General features: G+C 48.6%; 1 protein-coding gene across 32 annotated transcripts in view; it reads left to right on the top strand.

Moving 5' to 3' along the window:
- Positions 1–18,292, top strand: part of MEGF11 (multiple EGF like domains 11) — a 375,762-nt gene that overhangs the window by 313,571 nt on the left and 43,899 nt on the right. The window lies entirely within an intron of this gene.

The raw sequence follows: 18,292 nt of genomic DNA, 5'->3' as shown, positions 1-18,292 counted from the left end.
ATCAGGAATGTGGCCCTGCACCCAGCTGCCTCCTTGTGTCCGCCTCAGAGATAGACTTCATGAGGGGAGAGCCCCTGAAGCTGTTCTCAAAGGGCCAGGGTTTGTAATACTAAAAATAATAGGAGGAGGGGGTCTTTCCATCACCCCCAACTCTGAAGGTTGCCTTCCTTTGTGCCCAGCTCCTCCCTGTCCATATCCTTATGCACACAATATTTTTACATCAGAAAAACCACAATGTACAGAGACAGTTTTGCATTCTGCTTTCTTTCACCCACATTGCTATGTTGCTGCTTAGGCTTCTTAATTATCATTTTAAATGGCTGCATAACACTGCAGGAGCAGAAGTACCCCCAGTTTATTCAGCCATTCTCTTACTGCTGAATATTGTTTCCAGTGTTAACAGTGAATGTTGCAGTGAGCATCTTCATACAAATAGCATTCCCCCACCGCACCCTTGAATTATTTCCTTAGGGTGAATTCCCAGGGTCAGTGGGCATAATATATTTACGGCTCTTGATGGATGTTGCCATATTACTTTCCTCAAGTGTTCTATAAATCTACACTGCCACCAGTAGTGTATGAATGTACCTATTTCAGAATAACTTTGCTAACATTTTCTTAATTTTTGCCAATTATGTAGGTAGAAAATGGTTCCTCAATGTTGTTCTAATTTGCATTTCTCTGATTACAAGGGAGAGTGAACATCTTCCCTATGTTTGTTTACAATTTGTATTTTCTCATGAATTATGCTGGTCTTTATGAGATTTGTTTCTGGGGAACTTGACATTGGAAGTGGAATCCTGTTCAAAGGCAGGGCATGCCCAGCAGGCTCAAGGAGCCAAACACTCAGGGGTTCTCTATGGCCATGTTTAATTGTGCTGTAGGAAGTGGTACAATTGTGCAGTTGAAAGAGTGTGGCCTTTGGAACCAGACCTAGGTTGCACCCTGGCTATCCTACTCACCAATTGTGTGACCTTGGACCAGTGATTCAACCTCTCTTCACTTCTGTTTCCTCACCCGTGAAACAGAACACCTGCCTCGCAAGGTTGCTATCAGGTGTCAAGATGGGATATATAGAGTGCATTCTAGCAGGCTTCTCAGGCAGTAGTAAATTTTCTAAGCACCTGTGGTCCTTGTTCACTTGCAGGTTCTGATTCAGTCGGTCTGGGATGGGGCCTGAGGTTCTGCATTTCTAACAAGCTCCCAAGTGATACCAATAATGCTGGTCAGTGGTCCTCACTTTGAGTAGGACGCTGATATGTAGCCATGGGTCTCAACTTGGGCTGCACAGTGAAATCACTAGGAAAGCTTTATAAACATCAATGCCTGGGCCCCACTCCCAGAGATTCTGATGTATTTGGTCTAGGCATGGTCTGGCTGAGGCCAGTGTGCTGCTAAGACGGAGATCCACTGATCCACAGGGAATTCTTGTAGATCAAGCGAGGGTTTGCTTGGTGACAATGTCTTTTAAAGCCAGGTTGCCCCCTGGTCTGCAGAGCAAGGCCCAGAACAAAACACTATTCAAATTGAAATGTGGCTAGTTCTGAATTGAGATGTGAAGTGGAAAATACACATTGGATTTCCAAGACTTAGTATGAAAAGGTGAATATAAAATATCTCAATAATTTTGTTATATTGATTACATGTTATATATATTTTTTTATTTATATATAAGTATTGTGTGTGTGTGTGTATATATATATATATTTTTTTTTTTAAAGAGTCTCACTTTGTTGCCCAGACTGGAGTACGTGGAAAATCTCGGCTCATTGCAACCTCCGCCTCCTGGGTTCAAGCAATTCTCGTGCCTCAGCCTCCTAAGTAGCTGGGATTACAGGCATGTGCCACCACGCCTAGCTAATTTTTGTATTTTTAGTAGAGACAGGGTTTTGCCATGTTGGCCACACTGATCTTGAACTCCTGGCCTCAAGTGATCCACCTACCTTGGCCTCCCAAAGTGCTGAGATTACAGGCATGAGCCACCACTTCTGGCCTAAATATATTTGTTTAAGTAAAAACACATTACTAAGATTACACTAAGATTAAAAAAAAAAACAAAAAAACAGTTACAATCCCCCTTCTTCCTCCCCAGTGCAGATAAAACTGGGTAAAAATGAACTCTTTGGCATCTTTGAAAGAGAAGGAAGTCTGGTTTTCTCTTAATTTACCTTTGTTGGTGTAAATTTTTTGTTGTAATTTCCACAGTAAAATGGAGGTGCCCTGGGTTTTGAATTTGGGTAGGAGAGAATAATTGTTTGGGATTAAAAAATCTCACGTAGCCAAGTGGTCAGGTGACTGCACCACACTGCTCATGGGTGACCCCTGTCCCAGCTTGGCTTCTAGCATAGCTGTAGGACTTTGGGCATCTGTGGATGGGGTGTATACAGGGAGAGAGAAGAACCTATTAACTTCTAAGATGGTCCACTGTATGGACTCCATGGATCAAGTCAGGAAACACTGTTCTGGGGAAAAGGGGGAAAGTAGGAGCAAGAAGGTATGTACATACATAGGAGTGGGAAGCTCATTGAGGGTTTTACGGTCTGGTCATATACATTGTCTGTGTGTCTGCTGGGGGTCTTTCCTCCCTGTACCCCCTTCTTTATCCCCAGTTGCCTGCCTACTCAATTCTCCTCAGAACAAGGGAAAACTGGGGCCCCAGAAAGGCCTGGGAGACTAGCATCTGTTTGCTCACTGTCCCCAGTGCTCCAACAGTCTGGAGGCCAGGCCACTGCCTCTCTTCCTTGCACCTGAGATGCAAATGACTTCCTGTCCTTGAACTTTGGGGCACAGGTGCATGCCAGAGTCATCTCACTGTGGAATGCCCCCTGCCTGGGGCTCAGGGCTAATACAGATTGTGAGTCAAGCTGCCCTGGTGAGACCCAGCAAATTCCCATCCATCTCCTCCCACCCAGCCTCGTTATTCCTGGAAAGGCTCCTCTGGGGCTCTGTTGGATGTTGGGCAGGGGCTGCAGGAGGTGATTACAGAACAGTTCATTGTTCTCAACCAGCATGACTCACTCCTGTATGCATCAAGCCCTGAGGGGGAAGCCATTACTCTTGTCCTCACTCCAGCTTCTGAGTGAATGCAACTTCCCACAATTAGCCAGTTCTGGTCAAAGTAGGGGCAATCAGCAGAGCAGACTCAGCAGAGACTCGCCTCAAGATGTCCCGCAGTCAGTAATAATTAGCAATGCCTTTGTTGGTTGCTTGGTTTGTGAATGTATGTACGCGCCTTTATCCTTGAATGATTTTAGGATAGGTAGTCAGTTAAGGACTAATTAAAGGAGCCCTTTTCTGGGTGTTTGGAGACCTTCATTCTAGGCTCAGTAATCTTGGACATGTCACTTTACCTTGCTGGGCCTCCATTTCCCTATCTGAACGATGGGAGGAGTAAATCAGTTTTGCCTGCTATTGGATGTGAGTATCCCCCATGACAGTGGATGTGAAACCGCATCCTCAGCTGTCCCCTCCCACCCCAGCTCTCCCTGCCTGGGGTCTTTAGGGAGGATATTGGGACAGCTTTATGAAAGTAGACTCTAGGGGCTGAGAATGGTCTCGGGCTCAGCATAAACGTGAGGAGTGCTGATGAAGTAGTGCAGAACCACACCTGTGAGCTCAGTGGCATGCCTGCCCTAGTCACGTGGTCTCCACCCCCGAGAGCACAGGGACATGGGGCAGAAGCAGGTCCTGCTTGGGGCTCTGGATTGGCCTTCACACACTTCCACTTCCTTCCCAGGACATTGGAAGTGGAATCCTGTTCACTGAAATGTGAAATACTGGATGTTTCCTCTGCTAGGACTTAGGGGGCAGGTGGGGATGTGGAAAGACTAACCAGACCCCCATCCAGGAACCTGTGTTCTAGTAATAAGCACATTCACACTAGCAGTGAACACTCACTGAATCCTGGCTGCATGCTTCATCTGACTTATGCCTCACAAGGGCCCATGGAGATGCACTTTCACTTTCCTCAATTTGCAGATGAGGAGCTGGAGTTCAAACAGGATTAGCGACTTGCCTGGGATCACAAAGCCAGCGGTGGTGGGAGACACTGAACTCTCATATTAGTTGATGAGCTTTGATTGAAGGGTGACCATGGAACCAGACAAATCTAAGTTCAAATCCTAGCTCTCCAATCCCCACACTGACTACTGGCAAGCCACTTATCCTGCCTGACATGGAACTTCCTCATCTGCTAAAACAAGACTTTGCTTATGAGAATTAGGAACATTATATGAAAAGTTCAAAGCCAGTGCCTGAAATACAACAGACACTTGGTGAAATGGCAGCAATTACTGGTAAGCTATGAGAGTAGTGGGGGAACGTTGCTTCCCCCATGCCCGTGATACCAGTAGGAGGGTGTTGGGATGAGCTGTACCCACGGATACCTGATGGATCAGAGCCATGAACGTGCACAACTGCTGTTCTAGGCAGGTCCACCCAAGCACCTGTGGGTCACCCTGAATGGTCGGTCTCAGGGGGCACTGTACGAGTGGACAAGCCTCTCAACATTTGGGGAAATGGAGATAGAGATGGGGGTGGGAAGAGAGCCTGGGCATTTTACATGTTTGCTTGGCAGCAGTGATAGAATCACTTGGGGTATGCATTGGTAAATTGCACTGTGGCTGCCCAGTGGGGGCAAAGAGCCCTGGACCAGAAAACAAGAAATGAGTTTGTAGCTTTAGCTCTGCTAACTTTCTGGGTTTCTATTTCTCATCTATAAAATGGGAATGAAATTCCCTGCCCATCGGAAACAGTGGTGTGGGAGCTAGTCATTCCAGTGGGAGTGCTTACAAGTGGAAACGGCATCGTTTCAGCACCTTGGACAGCCTCATGAGCTGGGGATTCAAGGCTACTCTGTGCCTTCTTAGAATCCAGGGTCCGCGCCCAGGCAGAACACCAGGGTGAACAGGGATGGGAGAAGGCAGAGTGAGGGGTCATATGACACAGTGGTCAGGCCAGCAGAGTCCTGAAATACCTGTCTTTGTGAGGATGATCCTATCCAGGAGGTGAGGACCTTTCTTCACACCCCGCTGAGCTAGGGAATTAGCTGAATTGTGGATGAGGGGACTAAGTGGAGCTGTCCATCCACTTGCAGGTTGGCATCACATCACCCCTCTCTGTGGCTCCCCACTGCCCACCAAATAAACCTCAAATCCCAGGCCTTTGTAATATGCCCTCGAACCTAGTCTGCCCTAATCTCATCTCCCACTAAGTCCTGCCACAATCTGCAGCACACATAACTCATTTCCTCCCCACACACAGTACAGTAGTCCCCGTTATCCATGAGGGATACATTCTAAGACCTCCAGTGCCTGAAACTGTGGGCAGTACTGAATTCTGTATGTACTACACAATAAGAGATTAACAGTAATAACTAATAATAGAACAATTATAATAATATGCTATAAAATTTATGTGAATGTGGCCTCTCAAAATATCTTTAAAAAAAAATTTTTTTTTAGAGATAGGGCCTCGTTCTATTGCCCAGGCTGTAGTGTAATGGCACAGTCATAGCTCACTGTAACCTCAAACTCCTGGGCTCAAGTGATCCTCCTGCATCAGACTCCTGAGCAGCTGAGAATACAGGCATGTGCCACCATGCCCAGCTATTTAAAAAAAAAAAATTTGTAGAGATGGAGTCTCACTATGTTGCCCAGGCTGGTCTGGAACTCCTGGCCCCAAGCAATCCTCTCATCTTAGGCTTAAAATATCTTCTTGTATTGTACAAGCCTACTTTGTTGGGGTTTTTTTGTTTTTTGTTTGTTTGTTTGTTTGTTTTGAGATGGACTCTTGCTCTGTTGCCTAGGCTGAAATGCAGTGGCGTGATCTCAGCTTACTGCAACCTCCACCTCCCGGGTTCAAGCAATTCTCTTGCCTCAGCCTCCTGAGTAGCTGGGATTACAGGCATGTGCCAACACATCCAGCTAATTTTTGTATTTTTAGTGGAGACGGGGTTTCACCATGTTGGCCAGGCTGGTCTTGAACTCCTGACCTCATGTAATCTGCCCGCCTCAGCCTCACAAAGTGCTGGGATTACAGGCTTGAGCCACTGTGCCCAGCCACAAACCTACTTTAAAGCCACAGTTGACCTCAGGTAACTGACACTATAGAAAGTGAAACCAAGGATAAGGGGGCACTACTATATGTTCTTTGGGGCCTCTATGCTTTTTCTCAAACCTCTCTTTCTTCCTAGAATGCCCTTCCCATAGTCCCTATCGCATCTATGAAAATCCTTCTCAGCCTTTCAGGAAATCAAAGGCTGCCTCTTCCATGAAGCCTTCCCTGAATACTCCTCTCTTCGGAATTAACCATTCCATCCCTTTGTTTCCACTGTGTGTGGCTCATACTCAGGTTCTATCTCCCTAAGGACAACAACATGTTTCCCTCTAACCCTGGACCTCCTAACAAGCCTACAATGCCTACCACACAAATATCTTGCTCAGCAAACTCCCTGAAATGAATGAAATCCCTGGTAGACCCAATGCCCTTAAAGCAGAAGTTTCTGGAACATTCCTGAGCTTTACAGTAAGGACATTCATGGCATTTCCCAAGAGGCCTTGCCAGTAGGGCTGGGACTTGACTCTACCTGTTGGCTTCTCTGAAATTTATGTAAACAGATAGCTACAGTGGGACTGGAGCAGCTGACCCCTGACACCATCTCCAGATTCTTTGAGCAGTGGCATGAGCTTCTGCCTTATGAAATTTTGTGTAGTGGTTTGCAGAGACTCTGGTGCCAAATTCTCTGCCTTCGAATACCAGCTTTGCTGCATATTAGCTGTGTGACATTGGGCAAGATATTGTACCTCTCTGTGCCCCTAGTTTCTTTTATTTCCTTTTGTGTGTGTGTGTGTGTGTGTCTGTGTGTCTAAGCCTCACTCTATTGCCCAGGCTGGAATGCAGTGGTGCGATCTTGGCTTACTGTGCAGCCTTGACCTCTCTGGGCTCAGGCGATCCTCCCACCTCAACCTCCCAAGTAGCTGGGTCTACAGGTGCACGCCATCATGCCCAGCTGATTTTTTTGTAGAGATGGGGTTTTGCCATGTTGCCCAGGCTGGTCTCGAATTCCTGGCCTCTCATGATCTGCCCATCTTGGCCTCCCAAAATGTTGGATTTCCAGGCGTGAGCCACTATACCCAGCCTGCCTCTAGTTTCTTATATAAAGGAATAATAACATAGCCTTGTAGGATTATTGGGCTGACTAAATTAATTAGCAAATATAAAGTGCTTAGAATGTCTAGCATATTAGTAATCTTTCAACAAGCATTAGCTATTATCGCCGTTGATGATGATGATGATGCCACTACTGCTGCTGCTGTTGTTATTTACACCAAGGGGTCTCTCACTTGAAGAGGATGACTGGTCCTGGCCTGAGTGCCCTGTTTGGGGGTAGAGGTGGAAATGGGGGTGAGAGAAAGGAAGCAGTTAGTTGAATATTTCCCTTGGCTGGGAACAGCAGGGTTGCCAAGGGCTCCTGGGTTCCCAAGAGCAGCCACAGAACCGAGAATAGACTTCCTGCTCACACGGGGGAAGAAGGCTGATTTCTCGGCTCCACCATGCTCCTCTGCTGACTAGCCTTCCTTTCCTTAATTAAGGCCTCACCTAGGCGGCCAGACTGATGGAGCCTCCTCCACTGCTGTAGGACTAATTACTGCCACCTTGGTGCCTGCAGTGAACTGTCTGTGAGGTCACTGCCAGGGCTGCAAAAACTTGATTTCTCAGACCCCCTTCCGGCTGCCTCCTCCCGCATGGATCCTGTGTGTCTGGAAGATAAGGGGCCCTCTGGCCATTCCTCAGCCCAGATGCTCCCTTTCAGCTCCACTGTGATGGAGACGGGAATGCGGGAAGCAGAGGAGAGGGGCTCCAGTGTCCCCTCCCATAGGATTCGGGGCCCATATTTCTCCCCAGGATGACAGCATTTCTATTACCTTAAAGGGCTCATCTATTTATGCTGCAATTTTTTGAAGCCCTGTCTGCCATTATTGAACCCTGCATGCTGGCGAGGGGAGCAGGCACTCCATCACCCAAATGAACAAATTTGTTTCCGCATTTTTCTCACTTTTCTCTGTGCCACTGGTAGGTCATACAGAAACCTCAGCTGTTCTGACCAGGGAAGGTGGGAGCGGGGCGCAAGAGTTATGAAAATTCAGATCAGTGGAGCAGTGATTGAATTTCCCTCCAAGGTTTCCAATGTCCTTTAAAGACGTTACGCTCCCCCGGCCTCCCCCAGCTGGGCAGAGTGCGTGCCCACCTCTTGGGTGGCTCCTAAGCTGGAACTAGGGAGTGAGAGAAGTGTGACCAGTAGAGAATGCAGACTGAAAATGACAGCCAGGTGACATGGATATCATGTGTGTGCATTTTCTTTTCTAATTGTTTCATTCTTCATCAAGCTGAGATCTACAGGCTGTTAGCCCTAAGAACAGAAAACCAGCTTCTCATCCCCTCACCTCCCACTATTGACTCATTTCCCAATTACTGTAGTAAAAGATTTTCCTGAATGCAGCACCGGGAATGAGGAATTCATCCTCTAGCTGCCATGCCTGTGCGAACAGAGGAGTACAAACACTGCAAAATAGCAGAAATGATCATCCAAAAATAAGACACACACACACACTCCAGTACCCAAGTCCTAGCTCTGTTATCACCTCCTATGTGGTCTCGTTGGAGTTACTTAAGCTTCTCAAGCCTCATTTTTTCATCAATAAAACAGGATAATTAATGGCACTATGCTGTAGTGTTACTCTGAGGATTGAATTAGATAAAATATTTAGAACAAAGCCTGGCACGTAGCGAATGTTCAGTAAATGTTTGTCAAGGTTTATTATGTGGTTGTGGAGAGAAGACACACTGCAAGCAAAAGGACATGGACTTTGGAATCAGACAGTCCTGGGTTGGAATCCCACATCTGTCACTCAGCAGCTGTGTGACCTTAGGAAACACAGCCTCTTAGAGCCCGTTTCTCATTGGTGAGATGGATTAATAATGCCAGCCCTTCAGGGTCGGTGGGCGCACTGAGCGAGATGCAGGGTGTAACGCTGTAAAACAGGTGTAACACTGTAAAACAGCTTCATAATGGTGGAGCTGGAAGAATGCTCAGGGCTTCCACAGTGCACAGCAAAAAAAAACAAGGTCAGAAAGGGAAAGTGAACTTCCCTCAGGTCACACAGCATATTGTAACAGAGCTGGGATGGAATACAGGTGACATGACTCCCAGCCTACTGTTCTTTCCACCTTTACCTCCATCTCATGAGCTTCCTGTACCCACAGCAGACACGTACTGATGTTTCCCTGGGCAGGGAGGGATGGTGGGGGTGGCAGGTCGGTGGGGGCACAAAGGGAGTCACCAGGGGGTTAAGTCATGTTGTCAATTAATTCACAGAGCAAAGTAGGGAAAATTGGTTTTATGTCACTAAGATGAGGCCAGCCTTCCCCCTCTGGGACCCCACTGTACAGCTTATTAGGGAAAACTGCTGACTCTTCTACTGTAAAAAATAAACATTTGCCATCTCAGACCACCCTCTTGCTGTCATGTTCCTGATGTCCTTATTATCAGTACCCTCATTACTGGGGTCTGGGCTGGGGCTTTGTCTCAGGCCTAGTGGCCACAGCAATCTCTGTGCAGCAAAAGAAGCTATTGGAGCAGATCTGCGGCATCTATGCTTTAAGTATACCCGGTTTTCTTTTTGTCCAAGTCTTCAGCATAGATGGGGCTTCTGCTGGCTCCCAGTCCTAGCCAGAACCCAGGGCCTGGGTCTGACCTCACCAATTCTAGAGGGTAGGGATAGGGCCACAAATCAGAGAAGCCTCCCTGAAAGGTCTGGAGAAAGTAGACAACCAAATGGGGGTGATGATGGCTCATATTTTGCAGTGGGCCCTAGGCTAGGCACTCTGTTCTATGTATATTGTGTTTAATCCTCACAACAACCCTGTAGGGTGGGGCTGTAGCATCCCCACTTTGCACTCTGGGATTCTACCCATCCTTCCCAACAGCTTGTTTCATTGGAGCTTTACACCAGCCCCAGGAGACAGGGGGTCAGCGTTTGCACCCTCATTGTGCAGAAGAGCCCACAGGCTCTAGTCCCCCCACAAAATCTGCAGGCCTGGAACAAAGAAAGCTCCTGCTAGCCCTGCGCTCAAGCTTCAGTGCCCCAGCTCCCCAGCCCCCTAGCCCAGCCCCTCCCAGCCACCTCTCCCTTAGTCATTAGTGCCGATAATTCCATCTGCAAGAGTAATTATCAACCCCAGGAGGGGAAGGGATTCCTGCCAGAAGATGTGATTATGTCTGGAAAATGAAGGATATTGCAAAAAAAGGTCATGAATAAATTATTTCAAGGTGGGGCTAATAAGAAAACTAACAATGGGGGTAAATGCAAAAAACAGAAAAAACAACAACAAAAAATCTATTTAAAAGTTATCTCCCAAAAACACTAAAAAATTAATATTCTTGCTTCTCCTAAAAGTTCTGAGAAGGGAGATAGAATTCCCTGAGACAGGCCCAGGGAAGCCAGTCAGGGGCTCCCTGGCCATGAGGCACAGGTGTCGAGGAGGGTGTAGGGAGTGGAAGGAAAAGAGTGGGAGCAGAGCAGGTGGGCCCTGCATGCCAAGGTGGGGTCTTGTGCTTAAGTCAGCAGGCAAGAGGGAGCCACTGCCGTCTCGAGCAGGGGTGTGACAAAACAGTACTGTATTTGACCTCCATTCTCTGTGTCGGGAGATGGTGATGTCACAGAATAAGAACCAGCATGCAGGCTGGGTGCAGTGGCTCACACCTGTAATCCCAGCACTTTGGGAGGCCGAAGTGGGTGGATCACCTGAGCTCAAGAGTTCGAGAGCAGCCTGGCCAACATGGTGAAACCCCATCTCTACTAAAAATACAAAAATTAGCCGGGCATGGTGGTGGGTGCCAGTAGTCCCAGCTACTTGGGAGGCTGAGGCACGAGAATAGCTTGAATCTTGCAGTGAGCCGAGATCATGCCACTGTACTCCAGCCTGGGTGATAGAGCATGTAGTAGGTGCTCAGTAGATGCTGGATCCCATCCTCCCCAAATGTCTTCACTGGAGGCTGCTTGGCAGAGTGGGGAGAGCATGGACTTTGAGTCAGGGAAACCTGAGTTTGCATCTCAGCCTTGCCATTCACCTCCTGGGTGGCTTAGGGCAGGTTCACCCTTTGCTCGCCTCACATGTGGATGTTTCTTGTAGGACGGTTGTGAGCATGAGACAGGGCAAGCTCTACAAAAGTGTTTGGCACAGAGTAGGTAAATCATAGCCTCTTCTTGCACCTGCAGTGGGCCTAGTTCCTGTTGGGTCATATGTAATAATAAAACGCTGAAAGCATCTATAGCACTTACCCTGGGCCAGGCACTGTTCTAAGAACATTACGTATATTAACTTATTTCATCTTCACCACTACCCTTGGAAGAAGATACTATTGTAATTCCCATTTTGCAGATAGGGAAACTAAGACACAGAGAGGTTAACACCTTGCACAAGGTCCAAAAAGCCCCAGGGCCAAGACCTGAACCCAAAAGTCAGGTTGCAGAGTCCATGAGCTTGACACACCCGCCTGCCCCTGCGTGTGAGCTGCGGGTAAACCCAGAGTGATCCTCACTGCCCCCAACAGGATGAAACCTTAACTGTGGCCTTGGGGGTGATGGAGCCAGGAGAGCTGAATTTGGAAATGGCTAACAAATGATGGGGGAATCAGGTACCTGTCAGGCAGCTCAGGGGAGGTGTCCGTTCCCCAGGTGGTGGCAGGAATGGAGTGCCCAGTCACCACGCTGTCCATCCGTATCACTGTTCTCCAATACAAAACACTCATAAACACCATCTCATGTGCTCTCACTGCCCTCTGAGGGCTGTGATGGCGCCACCGACATTTTACAAATAAATAAACTGGTGTGGCAAGGTTACATAGTCTCTGGGGCATCTCAGCACTCCCCAGCTCAGGGCTGAGCCCCTCCTCAGGCCCTCACTGCTCCCCAGGGTGCCCCCTCCCACCCCATCTCCCTCAGTAGCTCTGCTCCCCTCTCCTCCCTCAGGCCTGCAGCCCCACACCAGGTCTGCCCTGCAGGGAAGTCTGCCCTGAGCTCCCATCAAACTTGCCCCTTCCTGGGCTTGGGTGCCTTCATGGAGGGCACATTCCAGGCCCGTGTTCTGTGTGGTGAGGCACTCTGTGAGAACTTGACTGAGAAACCTCTAGGGCCAGAAAAATCTAGAGGAAACTAGCTTTAAAAACCCAAGGGGCTGGGCATGGTGGCTCACGCCTGCAATCCCAGCAGTTTAGGAGGCCGAGGACGGCAGATCACTTGAGGTCACAAGTTCGAGACCAGCCTAGCCAATGTGGTGAAACCCCACCTCTATTAAAAATACAAAAATTAGCTAGGCATGGTGTGCGCCTGTAATCCCAGCTACTCGGGAGGCTGAGGCAGGAGAATCACTTGAACCCGGGAGATGGAGGTGGCAGTGAGCTGAGATGGCACCACTGCACTCCAGCCTGGGTGACAGAGTGAGACTCCATCTCAAAAAAAAAAAAAAAAAAAAAAAAAAAACCTGAGAGTTTATATGAGTTGGAGAGTTGGGGATGCGGATGGACCAGAGGACACTGGACAGTAGAGGCAGCCGTCCCCACCCCAACTCCTTTTTTGTTCTCTAGTAAAAGCCTCTCCAGTGTTAAATTCTGGGCTGTCTTTGCATTCAGTCTATAATTGTTTTTATAATGATTCCACAATCAATAAGCAATTGGATTTGCCAGAGTCTAGACTCTCAGCCAGAGAGGAAGGGCCCAGGCACCTTTCTAAAACAGGCTGGAACACTGAGTCACTCACCTGCTCTAGGGGGCCCTCTTTTATCTCCCAAGCAAAGTTCACACCTGTCGCTCAAGGCCATCCTGGCTGGGCCCAGCCTGACCTCCAGGCTCCTGCTACTGCCTCTCATCACCCTTCCCTAACCCCTGAACTCCAGCAAATCCAAACTGCCTTACCCTGCAGCCCCCCAACCCACGTGTGGCCCCAGTGCCACGCCTTTGTTCAGTCTGCCCCTTCCCTCGAATACCCTTGCTCTCCATCCCCCTCAGCCAAATCCTGCCGGTGCACCCTCCAGTCTCCATTCAGTTGCCACCTCCTTATAAAGCCTTCTTGCTGTCTTCCCTATGGGACAGAGCCTTTCCATAGGACACTGACATACCCACTCTGGTGGCACATTGTGGATGTTTTTCTCCCATCTACTAAACAGAAAGCTCCAAGGGTCTGTCCAGTTCATCTCTGTGTGCCTACTCTATTCCCCACCCTGCCACCTCCTAACCCCCAGCCTATCCAAGCCCAGCACAGTCCCCTGCACAGAGTGTCAGTAAATATGTGTTGAATAAATGCACAGGTAGTTTAGAAGCATCCCCTAAAATGTGAATGCACCGCATTTTACTTGGACCCTAGTTTTCCTTATTAGCCTCTGCAAGACCCTCTGTCCCCCACAGTCTGGCTCCCAGCTGGGACATTGTCACCATCACTATTGTCAGACTCTGGCTCTGCAGGCCACTGCCCCAAGTCCACACTATACAGCCCTCACCTAGGGAGCTGGGCTCTTTTACGGTACACATGCATGTATACCCTATAGATCCAAGCCACCCCTCCCTGACTTTGACCCGTACCATGCTCAAAGCCACTATGATCAAATCACCGTTGGGGCTCCATGGCCAGGATCAGCCCAGATGTCTGACATGCAGATGCTAAGCTTGCCCCACAGCTGTCACACCACCAATACATATCACACACGCATACCAAACTCACATACTACATGGATCACGTAGGGGGTGACCCTCTAAGTTACCATGCAAACCAGGACACTGGGACAGCAGGCCCAAATCCTATCCCTAACCTGCTCTCCATACATGCAGAGCACATGTACATCTAGTACCTCTGACACACATAGGGCCCACATGTGTTAATCACATGAAATACATCAGGAATATATACCACCGCTAGCACACATACACAAGCTCACCAAAAACAGCCTGCAGAACATGCACGTGGAGAAGTTGCCAGCCTGTGCCCCTCCCTGCCTCCATGGTCCACATACATACTCCTCTAAATGCCCAGAAAGACCTCCCCCAACACCCAACATAGGTTTTCCCAGAAGTTTAGAGGCAATTTTTTTGGCACTTAATAATGACAAGGTTTGGGTGGAACGTGGTGGCTCATGCCTGTAATCCTAGCACTTTGGGAGGCCAAGGCAGGTGGATCGCCTGAGATCAAGAGTTTGAGACCACCCTGGCCAACATGGTGAAACCCCGTCTCTACTTTTAGTAAGTTAGCCAGGCCTGGTGGCATGTGCCTGCCAGCTACTCGGGAGGCTGAGGCAGGAGAATCGCTTGAACCCGGGAGGCGGTGGTTGCAGTGAGCCGAGATTGTGCCACTTTACTCCAGCCTGGGCATAGAGCAAAACTCCGTGTTTAAAAAAAGAAAAAAAAAAAGCCAAGTTGTTTTTTTGTTTTTGTTTTGTTTTGTTTTTAGCACTATGGATATCATGAAACCTAACATAGATTGATTAGGGTCATATGCTGTCAATGATTGCCCAGAAACCCCTGAAGACTGAGGCCCAGGATTTGCAGGGAAGCTTCATTCTGTTCTCAGAGGGAGCAGGTCCCAGCAGACCTGTAAGAGATGCTCTGAATCCCTGTGGCCATAACCATCCTCACCCCCAGCCCCTCAGGAACCACAGAGCTCTGGACAGGGCTCAGCCCCAGGGAAGCAGGGAGAGATGAGGCCAGGCACGGGGAATCAAAGCTGCAGCAGGAAGCTCCTTCCTTCTAAATAAGGGCAGAGACCTGCCTGGATGTGGGATGCTGATAGCATCCGAGGTCAGCAGCAGCAGCAGCAGCAGCACCACCACCACCACCACCACCATAGTCATCATCATCATCATCATCAAACCAGCTTTCTCTTATTCAAAGGATATACATTATTAAATACTAACTCACTCCCACTGCCTGTTATTCCGCCATCTTAGCTTTATACCCTAAAGTCTTGAAACCTTTTGTACTTCAGGAGCTTCCTAACAACATAAGATACAAATGCCCCCTAAGAGTTCCCACCATAAGCCCCCATAAGCCATTTCTGCCTTCATTGTCAACACACATTTAACAACAAATGGGTAGGACAGGAGATTATGAAATTACACATCACAGGCACCTGGTAGCAAGCCTGGCACGTTGCATGGGCTCAGGACATTTGAGTCCCCATCATTTCCAACCTGTGTGCAGTCAAGGCAGCCTGGTCTAGGGGAGAGAACTTGGGCTTTGGAATCAGTTGCCCCTTCCCTTTCCCATGCTGTGACCTGGGGCAAATCGACCTCTCCGGCCTTGGTTTGCAAACCCTCTCTAGGATAGTTCTCTCTCTAGGAAGGGAATTCTCTCCCTGCAGGGCTGTTATAGAACAAAAGGAGATAAGAGGGAAAAAAAAGTGCCTGGCACAAGCCTGTCACCAAGGGGGTGGGGGGGGCGTGAAAAATATGGAGTTTCCTTTCTCCTGTCATCAGCACTAGGGATGTGTGGATCTGCCCTAAGCCACAGGGCCAGCCCTGTCTGGAGGGGTGAAGGGGTGTGGTCAGTGGTGAGGACCAGGGTCCTGCTCCCCAATCCCTCCTGGGGATGGCCATCATGCATACACTGTGCAAACATCTCCAGAGATTTTAGATTTTGGGTCTCCTAGTAAAGTACAAATACCTCTCATGAGTTTGCTCAATAAGTCCATATTAGCCAGTAATGCCTTCTCTAAACTCGGTACAGAATCTCAGGAAAGAGAATGGTTAGAAAAGGAGAAGGGGCTACAGGTAGCACAAGAACATCAATACAGAGGAGAAAAGAAACTGCTCCACAAGAACTGCAGTTGAGTCCCTAGGAGCACCCTGGATGACTCAGCCAGTAAGTGGCACGGCCTCAACTTGATCTAAAACACCTTTTCTTGGCCACATGGACTGCCTCTTGGGTCTGAATTTTTTTTTTGAGATGGAGTCTCGCTTTGTCACCCAAGCTGGAGTGCAGTGGAGCAATTTTGGTTCACTGCAATCTCCGCCTCCCGGGTTTAAGCTGTTCTCGTGCCTCAGCCTCCCAAGTTTAGGCTATTCTTGTGCCTCAGCCTCCCAAGTAGCTGGGATTACAGGTGCCTGCCACGACGCCCAACTAATTTTTGTATTTTTAGTAGAAACAGGTTTTCACCATGTTAGCCAGTCTGGTCTCAAACTCCTGACCTCAAGCAGTCCACCTGCCTCAGCCTCCCAAAGTGCTGGGATTACAGGCATGAGTCACTGCACCCAGCCAGATCTCTCTGAAATGTTTTGGTGTCTGTTTGGGAACTGTTGGAAGGTGTCTGTGCTCCTCCAAAGAGGCCCCGTGAGATGTCAGAGCCATATCACATATTTGTGCAAATTAGAATAAGTTACCCCTTTCTCCAGACATTCTACTGACATCTGCCAGAAAACTGATGTAATATATACACAAATCTATAATGACTGTCATTTGAATAAAACCTCTAGATTTGTGCAGTGCACATCCTACACAACTGCACAGAGTAACCTCAGATCACTGGCAGCCTATTCATTTTTGATAGACATAAGTGAGAGTGAATATTACAGGGGCTTCCAGTCCTAACCTTTCTCCTCCTTCCACCTGCATGGGAGCCAGACAGAATGACTCAGCCCCACAGGCTGTGGACATTTCTCCCTCAGCATAGGAAGGCAGGGTCAGGGATGGATATGACAAGTGGCCTCCAAGTCTCTCTCTTTCTCATCCCTGTGGCTCTCTGTTCCTCATACCTTATGCAGACTTTCTTTTCCCCAACATGCACCTGCTGTCAGTTGCTGCTTTATCAGTGACGCACTAATTAGGTCCAGCGAGGTTTGCTCTGCGTTGGAGAGGCTGCTGTGGCTGGCATTTGGACAAGCTATTCTGTTTGCCTTGTGGGCCACGTGTCACTCTTTCTCCCTAGGAAATTACAAATGAGGCTCCCCACTTGGGAGTCCCACTGTCCTAGCGCTTAGAGTTGGGAGTGGGGTGTGACTGACAAGGGTGGGCAGGAGAGTGCAGCAGCCCAGGGCTGGCATTCTGCTTGACAAGGAGCAGGCACTTGCTTGGCAAGGGGCTTTGTAAACAGTAAAGCATGCAACTCTTGTGTGCTGCTGGCATGGATGCGGCATTGGACACCAAAAGCAGTCCCCATTAGTAGCTCCGGAACTCCAGGAATGGCTGGGGTGATGAACAGAAGCAACCAGAGCCACTACAGGCTGCCTGCAGAACCCATGGAAGTAGGGCGGGACTAGCCTGTGCCCCTTTCATGCCACAGCCTCATTTTATGCCCCACCCCGTCTAGCCACTAAACATTACTGACAAGCTCTATTCCACTCCCTGTGTATCCCCTGACCTCGCACAGTGTCTGACACATACTGGCACTTAAGAAACATTTCCTGAATGTCTGAATAATTCAACCCATGTGTACTGAACACAAATGACTCAATCCTTATCCTCATGGAACTTGCAATCAAGTAAATGAGAGCTGAATTTTTTAAATGATTATTTCATTACAACTGTGGTAAGTGACACAAAGGAGCAGTAACAGGGAAACCTGCCCTGGAAGTGGGAGGGCTGGGGGAGAGTTAAAGAGTGAGGGCTGGGCGCGGTGGCTCACGCCAGTAATCCCAGCACTTTGAGAGGCTGAGGCAGGTGGATCATGAGGTCAAGAGTTCGAGACCAGCCTGACCAACATGGTGAAACCCCGTCTCTACTAAAAATACAAAAATTAGCCAGGTGTGGTGGCATGCGCCTGTAATGCCAGCTACTCAGGAGGCTGAGGCAGGAGAATCACTTGAACCCGGGAGGTGGAGGTTACGGTGAGCTGAGATTGCAACATTGCACTCCAGCCTGGGCGACAGAGCGAGACTCTGTCTCAAAAAAAAAAAAAAAAAAAAAAATTGGGAGATGAAAGGGACCTTAGGTCTCATCTAGTCTAGTGTAATGGTTAGCAAGACCCAGGGTTACATTACACTAGTCTAGTGTAATGGTTAGCAAGATCACAGTGCCTTGCTTGTCATAGATGCTCAAGAAACACAGATTGAATGAATGAATGAGGAAGTCACCTTGGGCTAGTGCTTTTGCCTCACTTGAACCTATGTACTCTGTCCCCAGGTCCAGGACCCATTCTTGCCTTGAGTCATCCTACCCCACCTACTCCTCCAACAAAAGGATAGCTGAGCCAAGCCAACTTCCTTGGTTGCTGGTCCCAGAGTGATCTCTGCTGAGCTCCCACAGGCTGGC

This window comes from Pan paniscus, chromosome 16, assembly GCF_029289425.2.
Source record: "Pan paniscus chromosome 16, NHGRI_mPanPan1-v2.0_pri, whole genome shotgun sequence".
NCBI classification, from domain to species: Eukaryota; Metazoa; Chordata; class Mammalia; order Primates; family Hominidae; genus Pan; species Pan paniscus.
This window is presented reverse-complemented; position numbering and strand designations above follow the sequence as displayed.